Here is a 23,713-nt window from a genome sequence, read left to right on the forward strand (position 1 = left end):
TAATTTGTGTTTGTGTTGTTTGTGTTGTTGTTGCAATTGCCACTGAAATCTTTTGTATAAAGTCCTTCCCCAGTCCAATAACTTCGAGTGTTTTCCCCACATTTTTTTGAGGACTTTTATTGTTTAATGCCTTAGATTTAAATCTTTTATTCATCTTGAAATAATTTTATTAAGTGGAGAAAGGTGAAAGCCCCATTTCAGTCTTTTGCAAGTGGTTATCCAGTTCTTCCAGCACCACTTATTGAATAGGGATTCTTTCCTCCAATTTATATTTTTGTTTGGTTTATCAAAGATTAGGTGCCTAGAAGATGTTAGTTTCACTTCATGGTTTTCTATTTTGTTCCAGATGTCTATGTCTCTGTTTTTGTGCTAATACCATGTTGTTTTGATCACTATGGCCTCATAGTATATAAAGTCTGGTAGGCTAATGCCCCTGGACTTGTTTTTACTTCTAAAAATTGCCTTGGCTATACAGGTTTTTTTCTGATTCCATATAAAATGTATAATTTTATTTTCCAAACCTTGAATGTATAATGTTGGTGTTGTAATGGGGATTGCATTGAATCTGTAGATTGCTTTGGGAAGTATAGACATTTTAACAATGTTGGTTCTTCCTGGCCATAAGCATGGTATCTATTTCCATTTGTTAATATCTTCTGCTATTTATTTTCTTAGGGTTTTGTAATTTTCCTTATAGTGGTTCTTCACCTCTTTTGTAAGGTATATTCTTAGTTACTTCATTTTCTTTGAAGCTACTGTGAAGGGAATTGTGTCCTTGATTACTTCTCATCATGGTTATATTGGTATATACAAAGACTACTAATTTGTGGACATTGATTTTATATAAAGAGACATTACTGCATTTTTGATCACTTCCAGGAGTTTTGTGGTTAAATCTTTTGGGTTCTCTAAGTATAAGATCATATAGTCAGCAAAGAGTGAAAGTTTGACCTCCTCTGTCCCCATTTGGATGCCCTTTACTTCCTTCTCTGGCTTGATTGTATTGGCTACAACATCCACTACTATGTTGAATAGTAATGGCAACAGAAGAAAACCTCGTCTGGTTCCAGTTCTAAGTGGAAAAGTTTTCAATTTTACTCCATTCAGTAAAATGTTAGCTGTGAATTTGTCATAGATAGCTTTGATCAGTTTAAGAAATGTGCCACCTGGGTGGTGCCTGTGGTTCAAGGAGTAGGATGCCCCATATACGAAGGGTGGAGGGTTCAAACCTGGCCCTGGCCAAAATTGCAAAAAAGGAAACAAAAAAAAGAAATGTTCCACCTATGCCTATAGTCTTTAGTGTTCTAATTAGAAAACAATGCTGAATTTGATTGAGTGCTTTTTCTGCATCTATTGAGAGGATCATATGATCTTTATTTTTGCTTATGCTGATACAGTGAATAACATTTATGGACTTGTATATGTTAAAAGCAGCCTTGCATCCCTGGGTTGAAACCTACTCGATCATGATGTATGACTTTTTTGATGATGAACTATAATCTATTGGCTAGGATTTTGTTGAGAATTTTTGCATCTATATTCATTAGTGAAATTGGTCTGAAGTTCTCCTGTTTAGTTAATTTTTTCCTTGGTTTTGGTATCGGGGCGATGTTTGCTTCATTGAACATGTTGGGGAAGAGTCCTTCCTTCTTAATTTTTTGAAATAGTTTATATAGTATGGGTATAAGCTCTTCTTTGAAGGTTTGATAGAATTCTGATGGTAAGCCATCTAGACCAGGGCATTTCTTGGTGGGAGGAGACTTTAATTGTTTCTGTGATCTCAGTGCTTGACGTTGGTCTTTTCAGAAGATCTATTTCTTCTTGGTTAAGTCTAGGGAGAGGATGTGTTTTCAAATATTGATCCATTTCCTGCATATTGTTACATTTCTAGGCATAGAGTTTTTTGTAATATTCAGAGATAATCTCTTGTATCTCTGTGACATCTGTTGTTATTTCCCTTTTTTTGTTTCTAATTGAGGCTATTAGAGATTTTATTTTTCTGTTTCTAGTTAGCCTGGCCAAAGGTTTATCTGTTTCATTTATTTTTTTTTTCAAAAAAACAAGTTTTTTTTTTAATTTTCTTTTTTTTATTATTAAATCATAGCTGTGTACATTAATGTGATCATGGGGCACCATACACTGGTTTTGTAGACCATTTGACACATTTTCATCACACTAGTTAACATAGCCTTCCTGGCATTTTCTTAGTTATTGTGTTAAGACATTTATATTCTACATTTACTGAGTTTCACATATACCCTTGTAAGATGCACCACAGGTGTAATCCCACCAATCCCCCTCCCTCAGTCCCCTTCCCCCCTCCCTTTTCTCCTTCCCCCTATTCTTAGGTTATAACTGGGTTATAGCATTCATGTGAAAGCCATAAATTAGTTTCATAGTAGGGCTGAGTACATTGAATACTTTTTCTTCCATTCTTGAGATACTTTACTAAGAATAATATGTGCCAGCTCCATCCATGTAAACATAAAAGAGGTAAAGTCTCCACCTTTCTTTAAGGCTGCATAATATTCCATGATGTACATATACCACAATTTATTAATCCATTCATGGATCAATGGGCACTTGGGCTTTTTTCATGACTTAGCAATTATGAATAGGGCTGCAATAAACATTCTGGTACAAATATCTTTGTTATGACGTGATTTTTGGTCTTCTGGGTATATGCCTAGTAGAGGAATTATAGGATTGAATGGCAGATCTATTTTAGATCTCTAAGTGTTCTCCAAACATCTTTCCAAAAGGAATGTATTAATTTGCATTTTTCAATTTCATTAATTACTGATTTAAATTTGGTTAATTCTTTTCTTCTGCTCAGTTTGTGATTAGATTGTTTTTCTTTTTCCAATTCCATAAGATGGTTCATGAGTTTGATGATGTGTTCTTTCCATTTTCCGATTGTAGGCTTCTAGTACAATAAATTTTCCTCTCAGGACTACTTTTGCTGTATCCCACAGTTTTTGGTAACTTGTGTCTTCACTGTTGCTATGTTTGAGTAATTTAACAATTTCCTCTTTTATCTTTTCCTGAACCCAACTACCTTTGAGTGTCAGCTTAATTTCCATGCTTTTGTGTGGGGATGAATGTTTTTGATGGAATTTAGTTCCACCTTTATTGCCTTGCAGGCTTAAAAAAGACAAGGCATTATTTCTATTCCTTTAAGTTTGCTGAGATTTGATTTGTATCCTAGAATTTGATCTATTCTGTTAGTAAGCTGACAAGAAAATTGTGTATCATTTTGCTTTGGGATAGTATGTTCTGTGTGTGACTATTAATCCCATTTGTTCTAGGATTTAAATACTTTGAATCTTTGTTTAGTTTTTGTTTAGAGGATCTGTTCAGTTCCATCAGAGGGGTGTTAAAGTCCCTGGCTATGGTGGTGTTATGGGATAACATATTGCTCAGACTCCTCAAGGTCTATTTCATAAATATGGAAGCATTTAAGTTAGGTACATAAATATTTATTTTTTTTTCTATTTCATCTTTTTTCATTTTTTCTCTTAACATTTTTTCTTAAATCATAACTGTGTACATTAATGCATTTATGGGGTACAATGTGCTGATTTTATATATAATTTGGAATACTTACATCAAACTGATTACCATAGCCTTCACCCCACTTACTTAATTATTGTGTTAAGACATTTATACTCTACTCTTAATAGATTTTATTGCAAGGGTACATAAATATTTAAAATTGACATGTCTTTTTCTTGTATTGTTCCTTTGACCAGTATGAAGTTACCATCTATGTCTTTTTTAACTTTAGTTCCTTTGAATCCATTTGTGTTTGAGAATAAGATTGCAACCTCTTCTTTGTTCTGATTTCCATTTACTTGCAATACTGGTTTCCATCCCTTAACCCTGAATCTTCATTCATCCTTCAAGGATTAGTGATAATGTTAGATTATTTCATATAAAACGTTTGAATATTCCAGTAGTATAATTCTGTTTACTGCCCCCTCCTTGTCCTTTATGCTGTAGCTATATATATGTACATATTTAATTAATATAACAGGAGAAGTGTGTAATTTTGCCTAAGTTTTTTTTTCACTGAAACACACGACAGTTTTATTGTTTCAATAGACTCAAAAAATTACATTTCCAAACACTTCAGAGGCCATGGCCCAGAGGCAGTCATGCTGGACACCATGGTTTCTTCCTCCCAGAGAAAGGAGGGCACCTGGGAAGCTCCAGGATAGCAGTGGGGAGGCATAGGTGACAGCTATGTTCTTGATGGCAGACAGCAGCCAGAGAGCTGGAAGCATGGGTGCACTGTGGAGGGGCAGAGCAGGGTGGAGTGAGGGCAGGCTCAACAGTTGCCATAGAGAAGCATGCACTGCATACAGGGCTGGATCTAACCCCACCACAGCATGAGCTGCAGCACCTTATGCATGGCATGCTTTGGATATTTCTGCTTGGTGAAATCCTGGACAATGCTGTGCTTGGACACCAGGGAACCATTGGCAAAGAAGCACCTCAGCTGCTTCTCGATGTGGCTGAGCATCTCCTGTTCCTCCTGGTTGGTGAAACCCTTCACTCCTGACAGGGTGCCAGACAAGGCGGTATCCAATGTGGACACTTGGAAAAGCCTTAGAGCCTCTTCCACATCTGCCTCTGTAGCAAAGGGCTGCAGCTTCTTCTTGGTGAGGGATTCGGTGATGCACACGATAGCCTCCAGCTGTCGCACGGTGATGGGGATGCTGGAATGGTGGTGGATGTCCCTCTTGTGCTGACAGGCCCCACTCCACATGATAATAAGTGGTTCTTCAGCTTCTTTGCAGCCCCTGCTGACAGCTGAGGGCCACACTTCTCTCATCAGTAGGCAATGATGCTACTTTAGCTTGGCCAGGTCAATCTTGCCCTCTACAGCCTGTGTCTTTGTCAGTGCACTCACGTGCAGAGTGATGACATTTGGCCAGCATCACATCCCTCTCCTCATTGTGCTCGTCCTTGACAATGAAGATCATGTTGAAGCAGGACAAGATGGTGGGCATGAAATTGATGTTGTTCTGTCCTTTTGCCTTATCCCAATGACCAAACACAGAATTGGCAGCAGCCAGGACAGAACATCAGGAGTTCAGAGTAGTGGTGATCCCAGCCTTGGCGATGGAGATGGTCTGCTGCTCCATGGCTTCATGGATTGCCATGCGGTCATCTCTCATCTTGTCAAACTCATCAATACAGATGACCCCATCATCAGTCAGGACCATGGCTCTTCCCTCCATGATGAAATTCTGGGATGAGGCATCCCTCATCATTGAGGCTGTCAGCCTGGCACACTGCTGCCTTTCCCAGATGTGTACTCCTCAATGGGAGAACACTTTTCCACAAATTTCAGAAGCTGGGACTTGGCCATCCCAAGGTCCCCCAGCATCAGCAGGTTGATGTCTCCTCCATGAGTAAGCCCATCAGAGAGCCTCTTTCAGTATCCCCCAAAGAGCAAGTAGGTGATGGCCTTCTTCTTGTCCATGCCCCCAAAGATGGAGGGGGCAATGCCCTTGGAGATGACCTCACCGACATTGGGGAGGGAAGCTAGGTGATGGAATCCTCCTCCTCCTGTGGGCTCACAGTCTCAGAAAGCTGCTGCCAGAGCCATCTGTGTCCACCTGGATGCCCAAGACACGGATATAGAAGTTCCAGATGCCCACACCCACCCTATCTCATCCCCTGTTGGAGGTCAGGATGAACTTTTTGATGGAGTAGATGCCCATGATGGTGACCCTGTTCCCAGGGACAACCTTGTCACATAGGTACCTATCTCAATAGAGCTGCATGTGTCTGGGCATCTCACCATGGGGCACTGCATCAGGCAACTCCTGCAGCCTCAGGGTCTGGAAGTCCACACACTTGCACTTGTCAGGCATGATAAAATACGGGTCCAGCAGGCACTTGGGGCACCCAGCCTGATCTGTGTTGCACTCCCTCGGCAGGGAGTAGCCCTCCAGGCCTGGGATCATGGCAATGTTGGTGAGGGTGTTACAGCAGCTGCAGCACTGGATGGAGATGCAGGTGGCCTTGGCTTGGACTGCAGAGTCCGTGATGATGATGCCGGGGATCTTCAGGTGTGACATCATGTCCAACTTCAGGCTATGAATGCTGGAAGGGCTGGCGTTTTTCAAAGAAATTAAGGGGAATAAAAGCTGCCTTTCATATTTGTCCACATATTTAGCATTTCCAATTATCTAGACTTCTTATTTTATATTCAACTTCATCAACTGAATATTATTTAGCCTTAAAAAAGAAGGAAAAACTCCCATATGTGACAATATGGATAAACCTTGAGAACACTGACTCTCAGATTCCACTTAAATGAGATATCTAAAATAATCAGTTGTAAATGGAAAAGGAAGAACATTCCAACCCCAAACCCAGTAGAAGAAAAGAAATAACCAAAATTAGAGCAGAATTAAATGAAATTGAAAACAAAAGAATAATACAACAGATCAATAAATCAAAAAGCTGGTTTTTTGAAAAGGTCAATAAAATAGATAAACCTCTGGCAAACCTAATCAGGAAAAAAAGAGTAAAATCTCTAATATCATCAATCAGAAACAACAAAGACGAAATAACCACAGACTCATCAGAAATCCAAAAAATCCTTCATGAATATTACAAGAAACTTTATTCTCAGAAATATGAAAATCTGAAGGAAATAGACCGATACTTGGAAGCACGCCACCTTCCAAGACTTAACCAGAATCAAGTGGAAATGTTGAACAGACCCATATCAAGTTCAGAAAAAGCATCAACTATACAAAACCTCCCTAAAAAGAAAAGCCCGGGACCAGATGGTTTCACTTCAGAATTCTATGAAACTTTTAAAGTGGAATTAGTACCTATATTACTCAACCTGTTCCAAAAGGTAGAAAAAGAAGGAAGACTACCTATCACGTTCTATGAAGCAAACATCACTCTGATCCCCAAACCAGGAAAAGACCCAACAAGAAAAGAAAATTATAGACTGATATCACTAATGAATATAGATGCAAAAATATTCAACAAGATCCTAACAAACAGAATCCAACAAAGCATCAAACAAATTATACATCATGACCAAGTTGGTTTTATCCCAGGATCTCAAGGCTGGTTCAATATACGTAAATCTATAAATGTAATTCAGCACATAAACAAATTAAAAAACAAAGACCATATGATTCTCTCAATTGGTGCAGAAAAAGCTTTTGATAATATCCAGCATCCCTTCATGATCAGAACACTCAAGAAAATTGGTCTAGAAGGGACTTTTCTTAAACTGATAGAGGCTATCTACAGCAAACCCACAGCCAATATCATATTGAATGGAGTTAAATTGGAATCATTTCCACTCAGATCAGGAACCAGACAAGGCTGCCCATTGTCTCCATTGCTTTTCAACATTGTAATGGAAGTTTTAGCCACCGCAATTAGGGAAGAAAAGGCGATCAAGGGTATCCATATAGGGTCAGAAGAGATCAAACTCTCACTCTTCGCAGATGATATGATTGTGTATCTGGAAAACACTAGGGACTCTACTACAAAACTCCTAGAAGTGATCAAGGAATACAGCAGCGTCTCAGGTTACAAAATCAACATTCATAAATTGGTAGCCTTTATATACACCAACAACAGTCAAATTGAAAAAGCAGTTAAGGACTCTATCCCATTCACAGTAGTGCCAAAGAAGATGAAATATTTGGGAATTTACCTAACAAAAGACGTGAAAGATCTCTGTAAAGAGAACTATGAAACTCTAAGAAAAGAAATAGCTGAAAATGTTAACAAATGGAAAAACATACCATGCTCATGGCTAGGAAGAATCAACATTATCAAAATGTCCATACTACCCAAAGCAATATATAATTTCAACGCACTCTCTATTAAAGCTCCACTGTCATATTTTAAAGATCTTGAAAAAACATTACTTCGTTTTATATGGAATCAGAAAAAACCTCGAATAGCCAAGACATTACTCAGAAATAAAAACAAAACAGGAGGAATCACACTACCAGACCTCAGACTTTACTACAAATCGATAGTGATCAAAACAGCATGGTATTGGCACAAAAACAGAGAAGTAGATATCTGGAACAGAATAGAGAACCAAGAGATGAATCCAGCTACTTACCGCTATTTGATTTTTGACAAGCCAATTAAAAACATTCAGTGGGGAAAAGATTCCCTATTTAACAAATGGTGCTGGCTGAACTGGCTGGCAACCTGCAGAAGACTGAAATTGGACCCACACCTTTCACCATTAACTAAGATAGACTCTCACTGGATTAAAGATTTAAACTTAAGACATGAAACTATAAAAATACTAGAGGAGAATGCAGGGAAAACTCTTGAAGAAATTGGTCTGGGTGAGTATTTCATGAGGAGAACCCCCCAGGCAATTGAAGCAGCTTCAAAAATACACTACTGGGACTTGATCAAACTAAAAAGCTTCTGCACAGCTAAGAACACAGTAAGCAGAGCAAGCAGACAGCCCTCAGAATGGGAGAAGATATTTGCAGGGTATATCTCTGACAAAGGTTTAATAACCAGAATCCACAGAGAACTCAAACGCATCAGCAAGAAAAAAACAAGGGATCCCATCGCAGGCTGGGCAAGGGATTTGAAGAGAAACTTCTCTGAAGAAGACAGGCGCACAGCCTTCAGACATATGAAAAAATGCTCATCATCTTTAATCATCAGAGAAATGCAAATCAAAACTACTTTGAGATATCATCTAACTCCAATGAGACTAGCCTATATCACAAAATCTCAAGACCAGAGATGTTGGCGTGGATGCGGAGAAAAGGGAACACTTCTGCACTGCTGGTGGGAATGCAAATTAATACATTCCTTTTGGAAAGATATATGGAGAACACTCAGAGATCTAAAAATAGATCTGCCATTCAATCCTGTAATTCCTCTGCTGGGCATATACCCAGAAGACCAAAAATCACAACATAACAAAGATATTTGTACCAGAATGTTTATTGCAGCCCAATTCATAATAGCTAAGTCATGGAAAAAGCCCAAGTGCCCATCGATCCACGAATGGATTAATAAATTGTGGTATATGTATACCATGGAATACTATGCAGCCTTAAAGAAAGATGGAGACTTTACCTCTTTCATGTTTACATGGATGGAGCTGGAACATATTCTTCTTAGTAAAGTATCCCAAGAATGGAAGAAAAAATACTCAATGTACACAGCCCTACTATGAAACTAATTTGGGACTCTCACATGAAAGCTATAACCCAGCTACAACTTAACAATAGGGGGAAGTGGGAAAGGGGGGTGGGTGGGTAGAGGGAGGGGAATCGGTGGGATCACACCTGTGGTGCATATTACAGGGGTATTTGCGAAACTTGGTAAATGTAGAATGTAAATGTTTTGGCACAGTAACTGAGATAACGCCGGAAAGGCTATGTTAACCACTGTGATAAAAATGTGTCAAATGGTTTATGAAGTGAGTGTATGATGCCCCATAATCATATCATTGTATACAGTTATGATTTAATAAAAAAAAAAAGAAAAAAAAATAAATAAAATAATCAGTTGTATAATGGTTGTTACCGGGCCTGGTTGTTCAATAGGTATAAGGTTTCAGTTATGCAAGATGAGTAAGTTTCAGAGATCTTCCGTATGGCACTTTGCCTTTAGTTTAACAATACTGTATTGTGCACTTAGAAATTTGTTAAGAGAGTAGATTGCATGGTAATTGTTCTTACTTCAGTAACAAAATAGTTTTCTGTAGCTTCTATTCAATGCAGTAGATTAGAACAAGATAAAAAATTGTTATATATTTAAATAAAAGTGAAAGTTGTTATAATTTACAGATTATGTGTTGACAATATAGAAAAATAGAAAACCAAATGGAATATTTTTGCAATCTAATTAAATATTTCAGTGTAATTTTTATATGCAAGAAAGATTTTTCTTTTTGCAGTTTTTGGCTGGGGCTGGATTAGAACCCACCACCTCTGCCATATGGGGCCGGTGCCCTACTCCTTTGAGCCACAGGCACCACCCCTGCAAGACAGATTTTTAAAAGTTAATAGTTAAAACTGCCTAGAGCCATGAAGTCCAGTATAGTAGCAACTAGCCAAATTTTGCTTATCATCAAACATGCCATATGTGGTTTGTTAACATTAAAATGTGTTCTAACATGAATATTGGACTTTTAAAAAGATTTAGTATAAAAATAAAATAACTTTGTAATAATTTGTATAAATTACATGTTGAAATGACTGTACTTTGATATATTGTGTTAAATAAAATACATAATGAAAAAATTAGATAAAATAAAAGCAAATAATCAATATAATTATGCATCATTAGAATGATCATGAATAGTTCTTGATATTTATTGTATATGTTTGATTTTTGCCAGGCTCTTCCTCAGAACTTCCTGAAGACCTTGGTAAATGTGGTCTGCAGTTTGGGTGACCCCCACTAGAGGGCAATCATAACCTCTGAAGTACAATTTTCTTTCTGATACAATATTCTTTGTATGGATATACAGATAACAAATTTATCTAGAGAAAACTGAGTATACCAAAACGTCTAGGTTCAATATAAAACAACAAGGTTCTTAGACACCCTGAAGATATCATATGTCCCATACATATGTTGACCAGACTAATCTCTATGCTGTATCCCTTGTTAAGAATGCAGCTGTGTGGTAAGTTATTACCAGGGGCTTACTTAATTTATGGAATTTTAAGTATCATTGGCAGAGCATTTGATGCTGTTCTAGGATAAATCATTGTAGAGCTTTTTAAATTATTTTTGCAGTTGAACTATGACAGCAAGGCATTTGTGTTCCCTTTATAAATTTAAACTGGACTTTTTGTGTTAATCAAGTTGGAGTAAGTCAACTACAATCTCTCTCTCTCTCTCTCTCTCTCTCTCTCTCTCTTTCTTTCTTTTTTTAGAGACAGAGTCTTACTCCGTTGCCCTCAGTAGAATGCCGTGGCATCACAGCTCACAGCAGGCTCCAGCTTTTGGGCTTAGGTAATTCTCTTACCTCAGCCTCCCGAGTAGCTGGGACCACAGGCACCAACCACAATGCCAGGCTATTTTTTGTTGCAGGTTATCCAGGGCTGGGTTTGAACCCTCCACCCTCAGTATATGGGGCCAGCGCCCTACTCACTGAGCCACAGGCACCACCCCAATCTCTCTCTCTTCTCACACACACCCCATTGATTACTACTAATAAGTATGGACTGAATATAAAAAAGAAAACAGTTACCTAAGGTCTTTGAAAATTAAAGAATAACAGGCTTTTTGGAGAAAGAAATCAAAACGTGAAGGGCAAGTATAATGATGTAATCTCTGCTTGTTTGTTTCTTATTTTTCTTCTTTATTTCTAAGATTTGATGGGTGTTGCAGAGCCACAGAAAACTAATATGGACATCTCTTTATGGCCTGAAGATGAGAAAAGAAAAAGGAAAGAATGAAAGAAAGGGAGGAAGAAGGAAGGAAGGAAGGAAGGAAAGGGAGAAAGAAAGAGAGAGGGAAAGAAAGAAAGTGGGAGAAAGAAAGAGAAAGGAAAGGAAAGGAAAGGAAAGGAAAGGAAAGGAAAGGAGAAAGGAGAAAGGAGAAAGGAGAAAGGAAAGGAAAGGAGAAAGAGGAAAAAAAAGAAAAGGAAGGGAAGGGAAGATTCCTTTGAGAACAGTGAAATGAAGGGGCAAGACATGATTGCAAGAGGGATTTTACCTAACAAATGCAATCAGTGTAACCTGGCTTATTGTACCCTCAATGAATCCCCAACAATAAAAAAAAAAAAAAGAATCAACCATCCTTCTTTTCTCCTTCCCTTCCTTCCTTCTTTGCCAATATTAAGATGTGGTATGGCAATATTGAAACTGCTTTATGTTTACTGTGGTTTTGATATCATGGCTCTATGCACTTGTCAAAACTCATGAAGCAAAAAGTGAATTCTGCTGTATGAGTGTGTAAATCATAAATTCAGTTTCTAAAAATCTCAAACTGGCCCTAGATGGTGTGTTGTTTTGAATAGAAAATGAGGTTTTGAATTGAAACATCTTAGGTTTAGATGGAGTTCTCCTACTCAGCAACCTTGTCATCTTGCATGAATCTCTTAAGCTCCTTGAACCTCAGTTTCCAATTCTGTGCCTGATCGCATAGGATATTATATATTCTCAGAATACGTTTTATCTCCCCTCCCCCAAAAAGATTGGGAAGCCAATATTTTTCCTAACTATGACTTTCTCTAATCAGACTTGGCGAACCCTACTAGTTTTCACCTTCTGCCTATTATACAGTACTGATAGAAAGAATATGGATCCTCAGGCCCTGTTTTTAGCCTGATGTAGATGTGACTATAAATTAAGAACCCTAGGCAGGGTTTAGTGGCTCATGCCTGTAATCCTAGCACTCTGGGAAGCCCAGGAAGGAGGATTGATTGAGCTCAGGAGTTTGAGACCAACCTGAGTAAGAGTGAGACCCTGTCTCTACTAAACATAGAAAAACTGAGGCAAGACAATCGATCACTTGAGCCCAAGAGAGCTTGAGATTGCTGTTAGCTATGGTGCCGTGGCAATCTACTCAGGGTGTCAGAGACTCTGTCTCAAAAATAATAATAAAATAAATCCAGTATAAATTAAAAACCATATAGGTGCTCTGTTTCCTTTTGATCTCTGAGTGAGTTTTTAAACTAAATTTGTACAGAAAAAGGGCTTATTAAAAACAAACTAAATCTAATGCCAACATATGGCTTACATATGTAAGTTTGTGTCAGTAATGAAGGACTAAATAATCCTGCACTAACAGTGTAAAATAACAGAGTTCTTGGATACTCTGGTGATTATAATAATAATTACTATAATATGATATATCATATATTATAAATAATGTAACATATTAGAAAAAATCAAACAGCTTCTCCACACACATAGGTGGTTGGAGTTAGAAGGGACTTCGACGACTACCTTATCAGTGCTCAAATAATCTTAAAGACATTTTAGTTATATTTATATAGTTCAGTTTATTTCACTTGCTGTCCAACAAAAAATTTAATATTTCATGAGTAGATGTATGGAAAAATTGAGTGGGGAGGAAGATTACAAAATTTTCACAGCCAGATGTTTGCTCTATTAATGTAATAAATTGATGAATAATTAAACTGAGTTTTGACATACTGATTTATTCAAACAAGTTTGACAGTTGTGTGCTGAAGAAAAAGGAATTATATAAAGATTGTAAAAGTTCCAAGAAATATAGAAACAGTTGGTGTTCAGACATGGACAACATTTGGTCATAGCCTCTTTTTAAACTATCCCCTAGACATGGACACAAGCAAGGATATTTTGTTTTAATATAATATCATCATTTCCTTGAATTCATACAATGCCCTGTTTGTGAACAATTTTTGTACCAAGAATTTCCATCTCAAAAGTGAAAGAGAGATATGCTGTATTATTTTGACCCAAGATAATGTCCATTAGATTTTTCTAATTCAATGATTAAAGAAGGATGCATTTTCTATGAAATGATATGTTCTCTGAGGAATGTACTTGTGGGCAAAGACAAAGGCCAGAAGGGAATGGCAGCCCAATTTACATACTCTGTAGCTTTTGGTAATGCTGAAGTTGAGTTCACAGTGTAATACAGTATCTCACTTTTTCTTCATTCTGCCTGGGAAAACATTCTATCATTGGCATTGATGTAATTTCATAATTCTGAAACTGTCTTACAAAAGTTAAGGTGCAAATTGAAGGAATCTCTTCTAAGTTGAATATACTTATAATGATGAGAATTTTCTACTGCAAGGTTATCTACAAGAACATATTGCTAAGATGATGCAGGAGTAGTTAACATATGGTGAAGAGTTGAACCCTTGAAGCTGACTACGTTATGGATGGCCAGCCTCAAGTTCTAGAATGGAATTATAGATATTTCCAGGTGGAAAGGATCCTAGATGCCATCTCTAATTCACTCTCCCTTCTAATACAAAAGTATCTGTCTCACAGTGATTGTCTCATAGGTATCCAAACATTGCTCCACTCATCTCGGTGATAAAGGTGCTCACTGACTTAATTTTTTTTACGAAGCATCAGACTTCCCATAACAATATTGGAGCAACATGTACCCTACAGGAAGAGCAGTCAATCCTTAAATCTAAATCCAGCAACAAAAATAGTTTGACTCATTTCTACAAGTAGTATATTGAAGGTTTAAATTTTATAGAGATTTGGGGAGAATAAGAGAAATAGTTATAAATTACTATAGCAGCATAATTAACAATAAAATGATGTATGTTGGATCTTTTATGTATTGTTTATATTTTACTCACATTTTGATAACCAGATAATTCTGAAGAGGTTATGCCTTGATTTTAAAATACTTCAGTTTGACTTCAAGGATTATCTCACTGATTATTTATTTTTAACCAGTATTTATTCAGTTCTGCATTTTGAAGACTCTGTAATTCAGAGAAAATTGGTTAAACATTTATCATTGCTTATTGAGGGATCATGTTTTAAGTAATTAATTTAACTTCTAATATAACTGCACCCAAAGATAGAGCACATTCAATTTGACAAATCTGATCATAGACATATAGTCTGACAAACATTATTTAAAACACTGGGCGCAAAACAATCTGGGCATGTAATATGATATACGCAAACCGCCACTTCTATTCAACATGGTACTGGAAGTCCTAGTCAAAGCCAACAAGCAAGAGAAAGAAGTTAAGGATATTCATATCAGGAAAGAGTAGATCAAAGTATCACTTTTTGCTGATGATATGGTCTTATATCTAAAAAACTCCAAAGATTCCACCAAGACTCTCCTGTAATTCATAAATAATTTCAAAAAACTCATAAGTTACAAAATCAATATTCACAAATCAGTAGCATTACTATACACCAATAACAGTCAAGCTGAGAGTCAAATCAAAGACTCAATACCATTCACAATAGCTACAAAGAAAATAAAATACTTAGGAAAACGCTTAACTAATAAGGTGAAAAGTCTCTACAAAACACTGAGGAAAGAAATCACAGATTATATAAACAAGTGAAAAAACTTAGTGTTGATGCAGAGTTTCCCCACACAGGCATGGACAGGGACCACATCCATTTTCTATGCCTGAATGAGATCTGTCTCATCACAGACCCCATCTCTAGACACTAACAGGCTCATAAAAAGCAGCCTGACCAGTATTTCATCTGTGCTGCCTCTCCTGGAGCAGGGAGCACACCCTAAACAAGAGGCTGCCCCTCTGAGAGCAGAGAATTACATCTCAGGTGGGACCATATTCCAACACAAGTGCATTTTTTGAAATAAACTTCTACTCACAGACATCTGGCACCAAATGATTCTGACATATTCCAGGCACATATTCCATCTCCCAACTCCCCCACAGTATAAGATAGCAATATATAAATGCCTAGACAGAAGGCTCAGATGGGCTACCCACTCGGTCTCTTCCTTTGGCTTGCTGAAGGCTCTGACTTTCTTCCACACCTCTTTCTCTTACCAGTCTATCTATGAATGAAATCTGAAATCTATCTTTTGCTTAGTCTTGGAGTCCCTGGATTCATTCTTCAAATCTCCAAGATCAAACACTTGGGGGGGGGGGGGAGAGAGAGAGAGAGAGAGAGAAAGAGAGAGAGAGAGTTTGATTCCAACTACAGTGTCACATTCAAGGATCAGTAAAATCAACATTTTTAAAATGTTCATACAATGCAAAACCATTTAAAGATTCAATTATATAAATAACCATCAAAATGCAAACTTCAGTTTTCACAGATATAGAACAAATAATTCCATGCTTCATTTGTAACCAAAATAGAGGCCAAATAGCCAAAGCAATCTTAAACAAAAGGAACAAATCTGGAGGTATCATATTGTAGACTTTAAAACTATTCATGGCATAGGCACAAAAATAGAGATGTGAACCAATGGAATAGACTAGAAAACTCAGATATAAAACTATTCACATACAGCCAATAGATCTTTGACAAATCAGACAACAGAGTGCACTGAGGAAAAGAATTCCTATTCAATAAGTGGTTCTGAGAAAATTGGATAACCACATGCAGAACAATAAAGAGGATCCATATTACTCATCACTCAACAAATATTACTTCAAGATGGATAAAAGATTTAAATGTAAGGCATGAAATCATAAGAAATCTAGAAGAAAATTTTGGAAAAACTCTTCTAGATATTGGCTTAGGCAAAGAATTTGTGAGCAAGACTCCAATGGAAATCACACCTACAAAAAAATAAATAAATGAGACTTTATTAAATTAGAAAGCTTCTGCACAACCAAGGAAATAATCAACAGAGCAAATAGACAACCTATAGAATGGGAGAAAGTGTTTGCAAGCTATATAGCTGATGAATCGCTAATAACCAGAAACTATAAGGTACTCTAGCAAATCAGCAATAACCAACCAAACAATCCCATATAAAGTAGGCTAAGTACATAAAAAAGGAGCTTTTCAAAAGAGGGTAGACAAATAGCCATGAACATATGAAAAATGTTCAACATCACTAATCATCAGAGAAATTCTCATTAAAGATAAAATGTTATATCCCCTTACCCCCATTACAGTGGCTAAGTAAAGTATCTCAAGAATGGAAAATAAGCATCCCAGGTACTCAATATTAAGCGGAAAATAGTAGATTAACAACTACAATCCCACATGAGAGAAAAACAATTAAATTCAAGAAGGAGGTTGGCATTTCATAAGTTCCCACCTCATAGGTGTGATGTAGGAGTATATCGCACATCTCTTGGATGAAGGACTCAATTATAACTCAGAACTTACCTTAAAGTGCAAATAATGTAATATAATTGTATGTACTCTCATATTAATTCAAAAAAATAAAAAAGAAAAGTAATAGACATTTGGGTAAATACAGAGGAAAAGGAACACTTATACACTGTTGGTAGGACTGCAAATTAGTACAACCTACAACCGCTATGGAAAACAGTATGAGGATTCCTCAAAGAACTACAAGAAGACCTACCATTTGATTCAGCATCCCACTACTGGGTATTTATCCAAAGGAAAATAAGTCATTTTATCAAAATGACACCTGCCCTCAAATGATTACAGCAACACCCTTCACAATTGTAAAGATATGGAATCAACCCAAGTGTCCATCAATTCATGAGTGGATTAATAAAATATAGTGTATGTATTCCATGGAATACTAGTTAGCCATGAAGAAAGATGATTTAATGCCTTTTGCAAAAATTTGGATGGAACTGGAAACCATTCTCCTATGTGAAGTATCTGAATAAAAGAAACACTACCTGTACTAGCTATTGAACTGGAACTAACTGATGAGCACACATGTGCATAAAGGGAAGTAAAACTCAATTAAAATCAAGCATGGGGGAGGGGACATAAGGGGATGGGCAAAAACCTACCTGATGGGTAAAATGAACACTCTGGGTGATAGGGACACTTATAACCCTAGTGGAAGCATGTGAAAATTTGTCCATGGAAACAAAAATATTTTTATCCCCATAATACTTTGAAATATAAAGAAAGAAATCACTGGAATGCTGAGCTAGAATTATAGATGAAATTTATGGAAGAATGGTAACTGAGATTTCAAAAGAAAGGCCCTGAAACCACTGGTAGATGAATTTTCAGTTAGCATGTTTTAAAATTTGATTACAGAGCTCTGTTAAGTTAAAAAATGAAATATTTGAAATGACTTGTGTAATATTTTTGTGTCTAGTAAAATTTTGCACACATTATAGACCAAGAAGAATCATTTTAAGAATGTGATGAGTGTCTATCTCAGTAGGACAATAGGACATATAGATTTATTAGAAGTCCCAAGATAAAAGCATTGCTTAAATAACCAAGTCTTTCCCTCATTACATGCCTATTATGGACATAATTTAAGGAGGCAACAAAAATTTTAAGTGATAACTTAGCACTTTCATGGGTAAGACTCCTTGTATTCGCTTGTATCTATATAAACCTAGTGGCTTGATATACACAAATGTATTATCTTATAGTTAAAGAGTTCAGAAATATAAAATGAATTAGCAGGGCAGTGTTTGTTTTAGAGCCTCTAAGGAAGAATCCATTTTTTTTGTCTTTTTCAGCTGTTAGAGAGTATCCACATCCCTTAGTTCATCAACTCTTGTAGATTCAAATCCAACAGCATATCTTCAAATTCTTCTCTCTCTTTCTCCTCTCTTTCCTATCCTCTCTTTTTCCCTGTCCCTCTTCTTCTTTTTCTCCCTCTATTCTTTCCTATATCTTCTGTCTTTCTTCTTTTTCTCCTTTACTCTTTCTCTCTCTCATGTATTTCCCTCCTCTCTTTCTTTTTCCTCTCTCCTCTCTCCTGGCTTCTTCACTCACACCTCTCTGCATTTATCATCCCCTATTTTATTCTCACCCTATTTTATAAACACCCTTGTGATTACATTGGGTCCACCGAGATAATCCAGGGTACTCTCTCTATCTCAAGATTCTTAATGCTAATCACATTGGCAAAGTCTTTTTTTACTGGGTAAGTTAACGTATTCACAAGTTCTGGAGATTAGGACAATGGAAATCTTTGGGAATCTTTTTTTTTTTTTTTTTTTTGTCTACCATAGTCTCTATCTCCCTGAATGTAAGAGTATAGCCCAGATGAACAAAATGTAGTAGTTGTATGTTTAAAAAACAGTCTATGTTTGCCAAAGTAAATACATTTATAAAATGTTTTATATGTTTATTTTAGGCCAATTTTTTTTATTAAATCATAGCTGTGTACATTGATATATTCATGGGGCATCATTCACTATAGGCCAATTTTTTAAAAAAGTAAAATGTCATAAGTATAATTGTTAGTAATGATTATGCCCTTAAGACTTAATAAGAATAGTTCTACTAAAAGAAGTTTAAAATAGAAATTCCAATAAAATGTTATAAGGTCTTTATGCCCTGAAGTCTTAATAAGAATAGTACTACTAAAAATGTTTAAATTAGAAATTCCAATAAAATGTTACAAGGTCATTCTGTCATTGATTTGCCTATGAAAAACAGGTTTCACAAGCTTGTTTAAACAGTTGTCTGAATTCTGCTCCGCATATCACTCATTTTCTACTCTATTTGCTCCAAGTTAGTACATTAACAAATATTTGAAGAGTAATCATTTGCTTCAATACATATATATGGAAAATATATGATAGTGCTTCCTATTAGGTAGTATAGTTCTTGAATAATAAACATTTTCTCTGTCAGTGTTCCTTTCTAACTATGCAAATAATATGCTTTTGATGTTTAACTGGTCTTGTATGCTTTATTTGTGCACCATATGGTTTTCATTGATAACTGTAGTCTAATTGGTTTGAATCAAGCAACTGACACAAATATGCAAACATAGTCATAATAAAAAAAAATATTTTGACCACAGTTCCCTCTGCACTATTGATTGAAATATGGATGCTTAAAAATAGTTCTGTAGAGCCAGTCTATTTGAATAGTTTGTAATTACATTTATTCTCAATTGTGCACATTCAGGAGCATGATGCTAACAAGGAAAAATGACTGACCAAGTGCATTTATTTAACACAGTACCACCCCTAGAAGAACATTCTGCTTATGATTGTTGTCAGTTAGCACAAAATCAGCATGTTTCTTAATATAGCCACAGTTAAGGATGTACTGTTGTATGACAGAATTCTATATTCTTGGGCTTATGTTAGATTATATTCTTTGTAAAATTGTTAATTTTTAAAGGAACTCTTATTATAAAAAATTTTATTCTTTCTTTGTATACAGCTTCTTATCGTTTGATTTTTACAGACAGCCAAGTGGAGTTGCTTTAATTAAGATCTCTAGCTGATCCCATCCCTTCCTTATTTGCCATCATCCTTTTTGTTTTCCTGCTGACCTTCCACAAGCTGTTCACATTAGATATGAGGTGGACCATGTCATCAATGAGCATATTTTCATTTGAAGGGCTGCCAGGATAGCTTTCAGTTTTTCCTTTCTATTAGTTCAAAAGTATCAATGGAACTATACCATCCTCTATTTAGCATTGGTCCCTACCAAAGCCTTTTATGAAAGCTGAGTCACATTTGATCATTCCTTACATTTATGTCTCACCATTTCCCTTCTCACTGTGGACCCTATCTATCATGCTTGTTAATATTTTGCTTGATACTAATCCCAAAGTCTATTTTCCCATGAACATATCTTATGGAACTACACAAGACTAAAAGTTTGAAGAACAGGGAGTATATTTTCTACTTCATCTATCTCCCCATAGCACATAGCACGAGGCCTTACACGCAATGAGAACTCAACTAATTCTGATGAAGGTCAGCTCATATATAATCACTGAAATAATTCATTCTATCAGTATATACTTAGTCCCTGAGTTCCTGAGTTTTAAGGGGGAAATAATTTACTCGGGTCATTGATATACCATTGAAGAACCATCTTCTATAGCCAGTTAATTGGCACCTGAATAATGGTTTTCAATTATTAGGCTGTCTCTAGAATTCCAAAATGACTAGAACGTATAAAACCTTGTTGAGCTGATTTCCTCCTTTATGTCGATCAGCATAAAAACTTACTATAAAATAAGTACTTATTTATTTGGGAGAAACCTGTGTCTAAGGAAACTCTTAGTGGATTTGTACGTCTTTTAAAATTTATCCAGCAATGAAGCACAAAGATAAGCAGAGACTGAAAACAATTCAAATATATTAATTTTAGTTAATCTATTTCCAGTTTTTAATAATCCTGAGAAATAGCGGTAACACAACCTTGATATTATTGTTTGGCTTTATACCAGCTGTCAAGACAATCTAGAAAACAGAAGTATTATCACTGCTAAGGTCTGGGTGTTTATTTTTTTTTTTTTTCTCTTTAGGAAGAGTAAACTATTCCTCTTTTAAGAAGTGATTCATCAGCAAGCATTTTTGTGACCATTGAATAACTTCTTAATTTCTGTTTCCTACAAGTAGTTTCCCCCTGAAACTAGTCATTCTTTCAATGGTAAGAGTTTAATATTCATGGTAAAATAACAGATATTGGTAAAGGCTTCTAAAGGATATTTCTTCTTACACTTGTACTTGGAATATTGTTATTATAGTGATTCAGCTTTTTCTATAACCTATTTATTCTTTTCACTGACATGCACATTACCCTCCACCCACTCTCAAATAATTGTGTGTACATATGGATCCACGTACATCCACATTTCACTATATGTCTTGGACATTTGCTGCATCTGAACTGGTTGAGAATCAGATCACTAAAAGCTGAATTAATGCTATTTGACATTAAAACCAGATGGGGGAATGGGCAAGGGTCATGTGTAATGACCCCGCTATATAGGGGACAAGTTATCTTTTGCCAAGATGCACTTTCAATTCTCACTAGGGAATCTTGTTCACTTCTGTAACTTCAAGTGCCATCTGAGCCCTGTCCATCTGTGACTAACTTCAGGCCAAGAATCACTTTTTTTTTTTCTATTCTAATGGAAAAATAATCTTCCTACCATATAGATTCTTGCTTCCTTTAGCATATATTTTTATGCTAAGTATTCCCTTAACAATAACCTCTTCTGTACACATTAAATTAGTAAAGAATAAGTAATCCAGCTAACCATCCATTGATTAAGAAGAAACCATTGACTTGATGTCAGATGATATTTAGCATTAACTATCTTGCAGTGACCCAGGAGGTATATCATGCATGATCCCTACTTGCTCACAAACATGTCACATAAAGGCATCCATATGGACAAAGGCAAATTGGCATGCATTTCAAGCTGTTGTATGTAACCAACTGAAAAGGAAAATAATTAATGGTGAAAATGATTGTAAAAGTTAAAAAACTCATTGTAAATGTTGGATTATAGTTTTAATGTACAGATCAAATATAACTATTTGTAAGACACGGGATACTTAACATTCATTATATCTTCATATTTATAGAAAGGTTCTGTCTCTGAAAATAATCAGATTGATATATATTTGACATTATTATTGTTACTATTTTGTTATTATTATAATTTTAGTGCTGTTTACTGGTTCATCAGAAAACATTTGTCAAATTCTGGGCAGGGAGCTGGTTTACTCATGTGTCACCCTGGTGATCGCCACTTTATGTGTATGTATGGCTTCAGAAGCAATGTTATCAACGATGAAGGCTTTCCCACCTGTGAAGGAATAGTCTCTAATCAGCAGTATACAAGTAACTATCATGACATCTGGTAAATGCTATTAGGGTTCTTCAGTTGAAACTTAGTATATATTTTCAATTCGTTGCTATAAGAGTTGACATATTTCAAGTAACGTGTAGTCATCATGTAATTGTACAATTTCTCACTACCTCTCCTCTTAGGCTTCATTCCAAGCAGCCATCACCTCTCACCTGGATTATTGCAATGGTGTCCTAACTGGTTTAATAAGCTTCTTCTTTAACCTCCTCAGTCTACTATCAATATAGCATCTTGAGTTATTCTGTTAAAATATAAGTTGATAATGTCATCATTCTGTTAAAAAAATTCTAATACCTTCTGCTCTCAGAATATAAAACAAGTCTATACCATGTCCCTCAAGGCAATAGACCTGACAGGTCTATTATTATTATTATTATTATTATTATTATTATTATACTTGAGACAGAGTTTCACTATGTAGCCCTGGGTAGAGTGCTGTGGCATCACAGCTCACAGCAACCTCAAACTCTTAGGCTTAAGTGATTCTCTTGCCTCAGCCTGCCAAGTAGCTGGGACTACAAGTGCCTGCCACAATGCCCAGCTATTTTTTTATTGCAGTTGTCATTGTTGTTAGCTGACGTGGGCTGGGTTTGAACCCACCAGCCTTGGTGTATGTGGCCGGCACGGTAAGCACTGTACTACTGGTGCCAAGCCCCCTTATTTTCTTAATAACTTTCACTATTACTCTATTCTTCCTTCACTTTGCTACAGGAGCACCACCCTACTTGCCATTCTTGGAACGTGTGGTAATCCTGCCTCAGTGTCTGAGCTTTCTATTTCCTATGACTGACATGTTCTTCTCTTAGATATGTGCATGACTCAGTTCCTCACTTCTTTCAATTTTTTTTTCTCAGTTCCCACGTGTTCAGGGAGGATATTACTGGCCAACATAACTAAAATACACCTGCTCATTCATATCCCTTTTTTACATTTCTTTTATTATGACCACTTATTGTGTAACTTACTATATATTTTACCTACTTTATTAGTATCTTTCATCTTCTGTCTTACTCTACAATGGAAGATTGACAAGGACAAACACTCTTATGTGTTTTAATTACAAATGTATCCCTAGCACTTAGAATATTGACTGGTCTGTAGAAGTATAAGAACACACTAATTTAAGAAAATTTTCACAGTTTCTTTGATAAAAACAAAATTATAAAATGCTTAAATGCAAAGCTAAAATGAATCTTCATCTTATTTTACCATATACGTAACTTTAAGCAAACAGCAAAGTAAATCTAAACAAATATTCTGCCCAATACTGCTGCTGTCTTCCTTCTTATTCACATTGTTATTCATTTATACATCTAGTGATATATTCCTCAAAGTAACGCCAAATAAATAAATAAATAAAAAGTGTGTAGTAGCTTCAACCAATCAATTAAAATAGTCATGTAATTAAGAAAATTTGTTTTTTTCTCAAAACGGCTTTTGTAGTGGGTTTGAACTAGAGGTGATGGTAGCGGAAGCCCCCCCAAAAAAT

The 23,713-nt window shown here is 36.1% G+C and overlaps 1 pseudogene; it reads right to left on the reverse strand.

The window, feature by feature from the left end:
- Positions 1-4,375: 4,375 nt before the first annotated feature.
- Positions 4,376-23,713, reverse strand: part of LOC128577095 (DNA replication licensing factor MCM5-like) — a 64,931-nt pseudogene continuing 45,593 nt past the window's right edge.

Source organism: Nycticebus coucang, chromosome X (assembly GCF_027406575.1).
Source record: "Nycticebus coucang isolate mNycCou1 chromosome X, mNycCou1.pri, whole genome shotgun sequence".
In the NCBI taxonomy this organism is placed as follows: Eukaryota; Metazoa; Chordata; class Mammalia; order Primates; family Lorisidae; genus Nycticebus; species Nycticebus coucang.